At 44.5% G+C, this 12991-nt stretch overlaps 1 protein-coding gene across 13 annotated transcripts in view; it reads right to left on the bottom strand.

Moving 5' to 3' along the window:
• Positions 1 to 12991, bottom strand: part of LOC129818514 (guanine nucleotide exchange factor VAV2-like) — a 233384-nt gene that overhangs the window by 45365 nt on the left and 175028 nt on the right. The window lies entirely within an intron of this gene.

The following is a 12991-nucleotide window of genomic DNA, read 5'->3' as shown; positions in this document are numbered from 1 at the left end:
TAGTTGTCTTGTTGCAAAGTTGGTCTCAATGGTACAGGGGTGTCGGCATGGGGGGTAATGGCGAGGGGGATGCTGTCATGTCAGCATGGGGGTAATGGCGTGGGGGGATGCTGTCATGTCATCATGGGAGGTAATGGCGTGGGCGGATGCTGTCATGTCAGCATGGGGGTAATGGCGTGGGGGGATGCTGTCATGTCAGCATGGGGGTAATGGCGTGAGGGGGATGCTGTCATGTCAGCATGGGGGTAAATGGCGTGGGGGGATGCTGTCATGTCAGCATGGGGGTAATGGCGTGAGGGGGATGCTGTCATGTCAGTATGGGGGAAATGGCGTGAGGGGGATGCTGTCATGTCAGCATGGGAGGTAATGGCGTGGGGGGATGCTGTCATTTCAGCATGGGGGTAATGGCGTGGGGGATGCTGTCATGTCGGCATGGGGGTAATCGCGTGGGGGGATGCTGTCATGTCAGCATGGGAGGTAATGGGTTGGGGGGGGGTGCTCTCTTGGTGGAGTACTGGTCTCTCTTGGTGGAGTACTGGTTTCTCTTGGTAGAGTACTGGTCCCTCTTGGTGGAGTTCTGGGCTCTCTTGGTGGAGTACTGGTCTCTCTTGGTGGAGTACTGGTCTCTCTTGGTGGAGTACTGGTCTCTCTTGGTGGAGTACTGGTCCCTCTTGGTGGAGTTCTGGTCCCTCTTGGTGGAGTTCTGGTCTCTCTTGGTGGAGTACTGGTCTCTCTTGGTGGAGTACTGGTCTCTCTTGGTGGAGTACTGGTCTCTCTTGGTGGAGTACTGGTCTCTCTTGGTGGAGTACTGGTCTCTCTTGGTGGAGTACTGGTCTCTCTTGGTGGAGTACTGGTCTCTCTTGGTGGAGTACTGGTCTCTCTTGGTGGAGTACTGGTCTCTCTTGGTGGAGTACTGGTCTCTCTTGGTGGAGTACTGGTCTCTCTTGGTGGAGTACTGGACTCTCTTGGTGGAGTACTGGACTCTCTAGATGGAGTACTGGTTTCTCTTGGTGTACTGGTTTATCTTGGTGGAGTACTGGTCTTTCTTGGTGGAGTACTGGTTTATCTTGGTGGAGTACTGGGCTCTCTTGGTGAAGTACTAGTCTCTCTGGGTGAGGTGATGGTCTCTCTGGGTGGATTACTGGCTTCTCCGGGTGGATTGCTGGCTTCTCAAGTTCTCAAGGGTGGAGCCTGGACTCTCCGGGCGGAGTTCTGGGTTCTCTGGCTGGAGTGCTGGGCTCTCGGATGGAGTGCTGGGCTCTCGGATAGAGTGCTGGGCTCTCGGATAGAGTGCTGGGCTCTCGGATAGAGTGCTGGGCTCTCGGGGTGGAGTGCTGGGCTCTCGGGGTGGAGTGCTGGGCTCTCGGGGTGGAGTGCTGGGCTCTCGGGGTGGAGTGCTGGGCTCTCGGGGTGGAGTGCTGGGCTCTCGGGGTAGAGTGCTGGGCTCTCGGGGTGGAGTGCTGGGTTCTATGGGTGGAGTGCTGGGCTCTCGGGGTGGAGTGCTGGGCTCTCGGGGTGGAGTGCTGGGCTCTCGGGGTGGAGTGCTGGGCTCTCGGGGTGGAGTGCTGGGCTCTCGGGGTGGAGTGCTGGGCTCTCGGGGTGGAGTGCTGGGTTCTATGGGCGGAGTGCTGGGCTCTCGGGGTGGAGTGCTGGGCTCTCGGGGTGGAGTGCTGGGCTCTCGGGGTGGAGTGCTGGGCTCTCGGGGTGGAGTGCTGGGCTCTCGGGGTGGAGTGCTGGGCTCTCGGGGTGGAGTGCTGGGCTCTCGGGGTGGAGTGCTGGGCTCTCGGGGTGGAGTGCTGGGCTCTCTGAATGGAGTGCTGTGGTGTTCTTATTTTCTGGATACCCATAGGCTCGATGTTCCTGGTCTTTCTTCCCATATTGCCTCTATACTTTAGCACCCTTGTAAAGACTTTTACAACCTGTTTAGTTGGACATGGTCTTGCATGTGGGGAGGGTGGATATATTTGTGGTGTGCCAAAAAGACTTTATGCCTTAGTGCTCATTTTCTTGAGAGCTCTGCATTGTTTTCTAAAATAATATTGAATGGCACATTGCAGGGCGGGAGAACAGATGAAATTATAATTCTTGCAGGTGGGTATCTTTTGTGGCCATAATGGCTACTTCTGACATAGCTGGGGCCACACGTCCTCTAGTGTTCTTCAGGTCATTCGTTCCAGTGTGTAATAGTATTGTCTTCGCTCCTATTAAAGTGTCCTCTGAAATTATTTCGAGGGCACTCTGGGTCGTGGGGCACCATATTTTTCTCGGCTTCAAGCCAACTAGTAGTTCTCTTTCTGGTAGATGTTTGTCGTTGGAGTCAAAGAGAATGACTCCAATCCCAGGTTGTTCTTGGAGATGAGCTGAGGTGGGAGTGTTGGTTGAGCTAGCAGAGGTGCTAGGGAGGTTGTTATTTGTTGGAGAGGGATCTGAGGGAGGAAGGTTGGTGTTGGTTGTAGTGGGATCTTCTGGGGGAGACAAGTTGGTGTTGGATGGAGAGGGATCTCCAGGAGAGCTGGTTGGTGTGAGTGGGTGGAGCATGGTGTGAGGTGGGCTGGGGTTAATGACCCTGGGTAGCTGCTCCTTCAGGGCCTGTATGGTGTCTTCTGTTCTTCAGCTGCTTTTTTGTTTCTTAAAGCTCTCTTCTCGTCTCCTCCTTGATCTCCTCTACTTTTCTCATTGTCACTGTCTTCATTTTGTTGGTCCCCACAAGGTCAAATGCTATTTCTAGGGGGTTTAGGATTAAGGTTAGAATTAGTGTTAGAATTAGGGTTAGGAGCTAGGTTTAGGGTTAAGGTTAGGTTTTTGGGTAAAGGTTAATGTCAGGGTTAAGGTTAGGGTTAGGGGTTAGGGAAAATAGGATTTTGAATGGGACTGAATTGTACGTCCCCACAAGGTTAGCTGTGCAAGACTGTGTGTGTGTGTGTGTGTGTGGGGGGGGGGGCTCTCTCTTTCCTAGGGGTGTCCTCTATGCATTCCCTGGAACTCCCACCTACATCACTAAATGTCCACTCCTGCTTAAAGCTAAGTGACAACCATTGCTCCTAGAAAAGTGGGCTCTGTGCTATGTAATAATAGTTTCTTTCTGGTAATTATCATTCTTGTGACACGTATTGGTCAGTTTGGAGGGTTTCCATATTACCATACCACCACAGTAGAGTAGAACTGTCTTTTAAACATTCCCAAAGTCTAGTTACTGTATCTTGTCAGGATTGGGAGAGTTAATATTGCTATCAACCAGTTTACTCTTCTGTTTGAAGGTATGTGCGAATTTCTCTGTTGCTCTGAAAAGGTTAATAGCAAACAGAGACATATTTTCCATTCACTGGAATTAATAGCATAGGAGAAAAATGTAATCTAATTTGATGTATTGTGGGCTTGGTTAACTCTGACCTTCCCTATTTACCATCCTACTGTATGTGACTGGAATATTATCTTGTGACCTTTGCGGATGGCGTGAATAGAGAAAACAAATGAAGAAGAGTGCTACAGCCTCCATCAAATATTCACGATTGTCCTTCTCCTTGTGTGGGACCAGTTTGAAGTTTTAATTGAGGTGGTGTGGTGTCACTTTAAATGATGTGTTTCCTCTTCCTTCATTTACATTTGACTTATTTAACAGACACTCTTATCCAGAGTTACTTACAGTACTGAGTGGATACATGTTCATACTGGTCCCCCATGGGAATGGAACCCACAACCCTGGTGTTGCAAGCACCATGCTCTATCAACTGAGCAATACAGGACCATTATTAGGAGGGTGTGACTCTCGCTGCATACAGATAGGAATAGTGGGCCGGCACACTATCGCCATGTCTGAGCTACCTATCCCAGAGTGCACTCTGTTCTGAAGGCACACATGACCCCACAGAGACACATTTGTTCAGGGGATGGGGCAATATTTAGGAAGAAATCACATTCTTCCCCTAAACCCTAGAGACAGGCTGAATGACTAGCTGAATGATGATGGTGATGATAATGATGATGGTGATGATGGTTAGTGCAGCGATCTGCGTATGAACTGTATGGGGAGTGAGGAGGAACAAGATGAACTAGCTCCTGAGGTGTGTAGATGAGTGTGAATGTATGTCTGTGTGTCTGTATGAGTGTGCGCACCGGCACATGCATGAGTGTGTGTACAAGAGATACGAGAGTGTGTGCTTCCCACTCTGCTCCTCTCCTCTTGACTCACTCCTGTATTTTGGGCAAATTCTCTGTCTGATTTCACAGTGCAGGGCCAGAGGAGGTCCAGCGTGTTCGCACACAATGGGCTCTGTGGCTTCTGCTCTACTGCTCTCCGCTCCACCCCGCATCCCAACTTGACATGGGCACTCTTAATCACTGGACTGGACTTTCATCAAGGGGTACATACGGACCTCTGGGTTACAGGTTTCTAGTAGAACTAATATGTTTTTAAAGCTGACAGCTGACGATTTTTAAGCGTAATCATACAGATATCTTGCTGGCACCACACCCTCTCACTCTCAGTGCAATTCCCATGCTCTTGCGAGAGTGACGTTTTAATGCTGTGATCCTGTCTTGTGGAGTCAGGTCATAGACCTAAAGTGCTGTGGAAAAGTATTTGTCCCATTTCAAATTTTTTCAACTTTTGCATATTTTTTTATACTGAATGTGGTTTTCCACCGAAACCTAATAGATAAAGGGAACCTGCGTGAACAAATAACACAACAATTACATACTTATTACATTTATTACAAAACAATTTTATGCAACACCCAATACCCCTGTGTGAAAAAGTAATTGCCCCCTTACACTCAACAACTGCTTGTGCCACCTTCAGCTGCAATGACGCCAACCAAATGCTTCCTGTAGTTGTTGATCAGTCTCAGTCACTGTGGAGGAATTTTGGCCCACTCTTCCATGCAGAACTGCTGTAACTCAGCAACATTTGTGGCTTTTCAAGCATGAACTGCTCGTTTCAAGTCCTGCCAATAAGACTTGATTGTGTGTTTCGGCTCATTGTCTTGCTGCATGATCCAGCAGCGCTTCAGCTTACAGACGGATGGCCTGACATTCTCCTGTAGAATTAGAGCATAATGAATGGTTCCTTCTATTAAGTCAAGTTGTTCAGGTCCTGGGGCAGCAAAGCATCCCCAAACCATCACACTACCACCACCATGCTTGACTGTTGGTATGAGGTTCTTACTGTGGAATGCAGCGTTCGGTTTCCTGTGAGCTGAAGCATAGCTGGGTCATGCAGCAAGACAATGATCCAACACACACAATCCAGTTTACATGAAAATGGCTACAAAGCAACACATTTAAAGTTTTGGCATGGCTTAGTCAAAGCCCGGACCCAATCTCAATTCAGATGTTGTGGGAGGACTTGAAACGAACAGTTCATGCTTGAAAACCCACAGTTCATGCTTGAAAACCCACAAATGTCGCTGAGTTACAGCAGTTCTGCATGCAAGAAGTGGGCCACAACTCCTCCACAGCGACATGAGAGACTGATCAACAACTAAAGGAAGCATTTGTTTACAGTCATTCTCACAACTAGTTATTGAGTGTAAGGGGGCAATACATTTTTCACACACGTCAATTGGGTGTTGCATAACTTTGTTAATTAAATAAATAAAATAAGTATCATTTGTGTTATTTGTTAACTCAGGTTCCCTTTATCTAATAGTAGGTTTTGGTTGAAGATTTGATAACATTCAGTATCAGAAATATTCCAAAATAGAGAAAATCAGAAAGCGGTCAAATACTTTTTCACAGAGCTGTACATATTAAATCACATGTTTGGACATTGACCAGGGAGCTACAGCAAGCCTGGCTGCTCTGTGTTGGCTTGGCAACACTGACCATCACCTGGTAAAGGGTCATCTCAGGCTCCTACTGATATCATCATAATGTCTAATATCTACTCTTAAATGGAAGTTTCAAAATGCCAGATTTGGAAATACTGTAGTTCCAACGGGAGTGGTAGTCACATTCTCACATCAGTGTAGTCCGTTTTTGAGAGCTGCATCTCTGCTGAGTGAAGTGTCAACTATATGGGGAATTTCAACTCTCTCTCTCTGCAGACTGCAGGGTGTGCCGACCAAATTCAATGGAAGGTCATTCTGGTTTCCACCACCAGGCTGGCGATGCAATTACTGACAAATCTGTGTGTGCAACTGTAGAAAAGTGGATTACCCAGAGACATATGACTAGGGCCAGCACATTTGTAAGCTGATGGATAAATAAACAGATTTACTTGGGACGGAAATATCTTGCTTCCCTTTCTTCCCTGATTTAATCAGAAAGTTTTAGGGCGATGAGGCCCTTTCTTTCTCATGAAGTTAGAGAGGTTGCTGCCATGGGCTTCCATTTTATTAGCTCTGACTATATCTGACTATATCAGATCTCAGAGGCTGTCCAAACATTGAGCAAGTACGTATCGGCGAGGGCTGTTTCAAGGCAATGTTACATTACTCTTTTGAGATTCTCTGTGTAGGGAGATGCCAACTTTCTCTATGTAGAGCAAACCTGAATTCTCCTTCAAGCTCTGTAATAAGTCATCTTTTCACTACTTTTCCCAACAATACCTAACTGTCATGAACAGACAGATACAGTATTTGGTATTTGGTTGTTTATTAGGATCCCCGTTACCTGCTGCAAAAGCAGAAGCTACTCTTCCTGGGGTCCACACAAAACATGAAACATGACATAATACAGAACATTAATAGACAAGAACAGCTCAAGGACAGAAGTACATCAAGTTTTTTTAAATGTAAAAGGCACACGTAGCTTACATATCAATACATACACACAAACTATCTAGGTCAAATAGGGGAGAGGCGTTGTGCCGTGAGGTGTTGCTTTATCTGTTTTTTGTGTTTTTTTTTGTCGTTTTTACCCCTTTCTCGTGATATCCAATTGGTAGTTACAATCTTGTCCCATCGCTGCAACTCCCATACTGACTCGGGAGAGAGTCGAGGTCGAGAGCCATGCATCCTCCGAAACACGACCCTGCCAAGCCGTACTGCTCACTTAACCTGGAAGACAGCCGCACCAATGTGTCGTAGCAAACACCGTACAACTGGTGACTGAAGTCAGCCTGCATGCGCCCGGCCTGCCACAAGGAGTTGCTAGAGCACGATGGGACAAGGACATTGCGGCCGGCCAAAGCCTCCCCTAACCCAGACGACGCTATGCCTATTGCGCGCTGCCTCATGGGTCTCTCAGTCGCAGCCGGCTGCGACACAGCCTGGGATCAAACCCGGGTCTGTAATGACGCCTTAGACTGGTGCGCCACTCGGAAGGCCCCGCTTTATCTGTTTTTCTAAACCAGGTGTGCTGTTTATTTGAGCAATATGAGATGGAATAGAGTTCCATGCAATAATGGCTCTACATAATACAGTACGGTTTCTTGAATTTGTTCTTTTTTTTTTTTTTTTTTTTTTTTTTGGGGGGTGGATCAGCTTAATATTGCGGAAAGAATGTTGCTTCCAATGTAATTGTCTGCATCATTTCCAATCCCCCATATTTTTTGGGGTAAATATATATATCCATTCACGTATGCATACATATACACATATATACATTCACATACCTACATAGACATACATACTTTTTTTAAAGAGTATACCTTTATTATTATTCCCCGCAAACCCTACCACCGATCCCCCAATTGGAGTAAACTGATAAACATTTCTGTTTTTACCTTCAATTTATACATCTTATACACATTTTACAGACACAGTCTACTTTATAATAGTTCTCTCTTGTTTGTTCTTAGTCCTTCCTCTATTTCTGTTGTCCATCCAGTTTGATTTCCACTTGTAACTGTGCTATTTCACAATAGCTCCGCACCTATACACATTTCACAGATCCCGTATGCCCTACATTGTTTATCTTGTTATTAGTCCCACCCTTCAGCTCCCCTCAACCTTTCCCATCTATCTTCCAACATCATCCATTCCGGATTTTTATTTGCCATATATTTTTCAACTGTGCTGTGATGCTTCACAAAAGATTTGAATCTTCCTATTCTCATAGCTTCCACGGATTGTAAATTAAAAATAAACATTTTTGCTAAAATAATTATTATATTATTGATTGATTGACTATGGCTTTTCAAATCCCCCAGTATTGCTATCTGTAGCGTTAGTTCTACGCAAATGTTGCAATTCTTCAACCATTCCTGGACCTGTGACCAAAAACGAGCTACATGCGGACAATACCAAAATAAATGGTCTAATGACTCTGCCTCCTCACAGCAGAATCTACAGAGCTGGGAAGATTGTATCCCCCATATATATAACATTCTATTAGTTGCAAGAATTTTGTACAATAATTTAAATTGAAAAATTCGAAGTTATGAATCCGGCGTTGTTTTGCGTATCAATTCATAAACCATGTGCCATGGAATGGGTACATCGAAAATCTCTTCCCAACTATTTTGCAATTTATATGGCACAGCTGTAAGTTTTTTGGTCCTTAAATGAAATTGGTATATGTTTTTATTTATCACACTTTTCTTTAACCATTTATGTTTTTTAATTAATATAAGGCCGACATACAAGTTCCTTACTTTTATCCCCTTCCACCTGCCTCCTTGAATTTGAAAACCTTGAATTTGTTCTTGATTTGGGGACTGTGAAAAGACCCCTGGTGACATGTCTAGTGGGGTAAGTGTGTGTGTCAGAGCTGTGTGTAAGTTGACTATGCAAAAAATGTATGCGATTTTCAACACAATGTTTCCAATAAAAAAAAGAAGTGATGCAGTCTCTCCTCAACTCTTAGCCAAGAGAGACTGGCATGCATAGTATTTATATCAGCCCTCTGGTTACAATGAAGAGCAAGACGTGCTGCTCTGTTCTGGGCCAGATGCAGTTTAACTAGGTCTTTCCTTGCAGCACACGACTGGACAATAATCAAGATAAGACCAAACTAGATCCTGCAGAACTTGCCTTTTTGGACTATGGTGTGGGACAGACCTCTCTCCAGCTTTACAATGATTGAATCTATATGTTTGACTATCGACAGTTTACAATCTAAGGTAACGCCAAGTAATTTAGTCTCCTCAACTTGTTCAACAGCAACACTATTCATTACCAGATTCAGATGAGGTCTAGAACTTTGGTAACGATTTGTACCGAATACAATGCTCTTAAATTTTGAGATGTTCAGGACTAGTTTATTACTGGCCACCCATTCCAAAACAGAATGCAACTCTAAGTTAATGGTTTCATTGACTTCATTAGCTGTGGTTGCTGATGCGTACATGTTTGAATCATCAGTATACATGGACACACATGGTTTGTTTAATGCCAGCGGCAGGTCATTGGTAAAAATAAAAAAGAGTAGAGGGCTTAGAGAGCTGCCCCGCAGTACACCACACTTTACATGTTTGACATTAGAGAAGCTTCCATTATAGAAAATCAAGTCAATAGTGATGATATGAATGGGAAGCCATGCCCAGACAAGGTGACATTGCCCAGGCTTGAAGGAGGACTAGTTGGACAAAGAGCAACATACAGAGAGAGCACCACCTGCATGCCACTCCTACTGTTATCAGCAGGGGAGCTCTCCTACCAAAAAAGGACTAACCTCATACCCACCTCTACATTCTGTATTAGATTGGCTCCCTCACCCTGACATGATGTTGTACACGTGACATAAACATCCAGCCCACACAGGGACAAGGTCTATGGAACTTGTGAGGGAGCAGGGGATATGTCTCAACACTACCTTTACAAAAACATTTAATATGAAAAATGTAATGCAATATTTTATTATCAATAGTTTTGGGTTTATGTTTTGCTTTCAATATCATTCTTTTTGTTTGCAATACTAACAACCATTTTCTCCTACTTCAGAAGTTTTGCTTAATGGCACAAAATGAAGAAACCCACTCACTAGAGGATTGCACCAAATAATAACATTAAAGGTGTTTAAAGTGGCAATCTTTGGTTGAAACATTAACAAAGTATTTATTTTAAGCTCAACATGTGAAAACAGCTATTTCACATCTGAAAATGCGATTTCACTTGTGAAACTGCAAATTTGACATGTGTTTTTTGTTGTAAGGGTATTTCTTTACTCAATGTAGAATTCCCTAAATGCTCATCAATTAGGCCTAGTCAGTGATAACATGTCCCCAGATCATCTGTGATATCAACTGTAACACTCTTTGGTTCTAACTTTACAGTACATTGAGTTGTCAGCCTTGAGTCTGACGACCCACCAAGGAGTGATAGCAATATACTGTTATTGTCTTGATGTAAAGCCTTTATGACAACATCTGCTTCTCAATCTGAAGATTGTCATTCAGACAAAAATAGTCCCTTAACAACTGCACCCATTTCATGCTGTGTCAACTCCAGGAAGGACTAACTGCACAGCGAAGAGCAGAGCACTGCTGTGAGTTGACATTACAGAGCCACAGGCCGGAAGCAGTGCTAAGGTTGTGAAGATGAACCTGAGATCGTAATTAAGGAGACCCTGCCTCAGGTAAACATATGTACACATACAAACTTAAGGACCAGGCCATTTAAGGTGGGCTCACACTACCATCCACCAGCTTCATTCCCCTTGACACGAACGCATTTGACATGATACTGTTAACATGGAAATAGTGCATTCAGCAAGGTACAGAATATGACCTTTACTGAGACTTTTACTCCAACAGACAATCACAAGAGTCCCTTAACATGAACTAAACCTTCAATGTTTTGTCAGTTGCAGGCTAATGTAGTCTTATGAATATTTCACTACAATCTCCATACCAGAATCACACGCTTGATTTGGTTTTACACTAGTATTGTCACGAACGTCGTAGTGAGGAGACCAAAGCGCAGCGTGATGTGAATACATACTTTTAATGTAAGACGAATGAACACGAAGAACACTAAACAAACTAACGTGACCGCTATAAACAATGAGTGCAGACATGCAACTTCACATAGACAATAACCCACAAACCAAACTGGAAAATGGCAACCTAAATAGGATCCCCAATCAGAGACAACGATAAACAGCTGCCTCTGATTGGGAACCAATCTAGGCCACCATAGACCTACATATGTCTAGACTAGACACACACACCTAGACATACAAAAAAACCTAGATAAGACAAAAACACACACACCACCCTCGTCACACCCTGACCAAACCAAAATAATAAAGAAAACAAAGAATACTAAGGTCAGGTATAGATAAATACAAGTATAGATAAATACATAAATACACTGTACAAAAATATAAACGCAACATGTAAAGTGTTGGTCCCATGTTTCATGAGCTGAAATAAAAAAATCCCAGACATTTTCTATTCGCAAAAAAGCTTATATCTCTCAAATGTTGTGCACAAATGTGTTTACATCCCTGTTAGTGAGCATTTCTCCTTAGCCAAGATAATCCATCCACCTGACAGGTGTGCCATATCAAGAAGCTGATTAAACAGCGTGATCATTACACAGGTGCACTTTGTGCTGGGAACAATAAAAGGCCACTTAAAATGTGCAGTTTTGTCACACAACACAATGCCACAGATGTCTCAAGTTTTAAAGAGAGCGTGCAATTAAGGTGCTGACTGCAGGAATGTCCACCAGAGCTGTTGGCAGAGAATTTAATATTAATTTCTCTAACATAAGCTGCCTCCAATGTAGTTTTAGAGAATTTTGTAGTACGTCCAACCAACCTCACAACCGCAGACCACAAGTGGTGCAGCGGTCTATGGCATTGCATTTCAGTGCAAGAGGCGTCACTACAGTCCCTGGTTCAAATCCAGGCTGATTCTCATCTGACCGTGATTGGGAGTCCCATACGGCGGCACACAGTTGGCACAGCGTTGTCCGGGTTTGGCCGGGGTAGGACGTCATTGTAAATAAGAACTGACTCGCCTTTTTAAATAAAATAAACATTTAAAACATGCCAGTGCTTAATCTCCACATCCGGCTTCTTCACCTGCGGTATCATCGGTGGGGGCGGGGTGCTAAGGAGTATTTCTGTCTGTAATTAAGCCCTTTTTGGGGGGAAAACTCATTCTGATTGACTAGGCCTGGCTCCCCAGTGGTAGGGCCTGGCTGCCAAGTGGGTTGGCCTATGCCCTGAAAGGCCCAGTCGTGTGCAATCGATAGATTAGGGCCTAATTAATGTATTTCATTTGACTGATTCCCTTATAATGTAAAATCTTTGAAAATGTTGCTTTAATATTTTTGTTCAATATAGTTAAACCTACTCATCCACTGGCATATCGCTCTCTCATTTCAGTCACACACTCATCTTAAATTGACCGTACATCAATATCATGGGCCAATTAACAGCACTATGAGCGTGAGATTACTCCTTGCTTGAGTGTGTCCTACTGCATTACATGCAGGATCTCCTGATGAATCAATTACGTGGACTGGGGCCGTCGATGAGAATGAAAAGCATATCTGTTCCTCTAAAGGTCTGTGAAGCACTGTGGTTTGATTAATTCAATAAGATACAGCAGCACTTTGCACCTGGAGGTGAGACAAAGAGCAGGTTCACACCGGAGTAGGAAGCTGGGGCCAAGGCCCAACCTCTGTGGAATGACTAGGGGTCACCATAGGCTCCGGGCAGGTCAGAGAAGGTGTGATGACCACGTATCAGAGAGAGGTTGGGTTATAGGGCGTGGGGTCAAAAGATAAAGGGCAAACTAAAGGAGATGTAATCAAAGCAGAGGACCATTCCACTAAGACCTGCTGATACGCTTTGTGCTACCTACAACACAACTGTAGGTAAGGCATCACAGGACCACCACAATGATGCATTACAATCAAATGCCTCATTCTACGTGCCTTATCCCACAACCTTTTGAGATTGCTTTGTCTTTGCTCTGACTAAGGTCGTTGGATAGAAACTTTGCATTGGGTGCTAATGGAAGATCCTTTCTAAACCAATCTATACTGTATGACATGCGGCCCAGCACCTGTGTGTTTACTATTCTCTCTATGTCTGAACACAGAGCTGCTTTTTCCAGTAAGGCCCCAGTGTTGGGTTGGGCTGGAAGCTAAGT

The sequence above is a fragment of the Salvelinus fontinalis genome, chromosome 21, assembly GCF_029448725.1.
Source record: "Salvelinus fontinalis isolate EN_2023a chromosome 21, ASM2944872v1, whole genome shotgun sequence".
Taxonomy (NCBI): domain Eukaryota; kingdom Metazoa; phylum Chordata; class Actinopteri; order Salmoniformes; family Salmonidae; genus Salvelinus; species Salvelinus fontinalis.
Note: the sequence above shows the minus strand (reverse complement) of the source record. Positions and strands in the feature narration are given on the sequence as shown.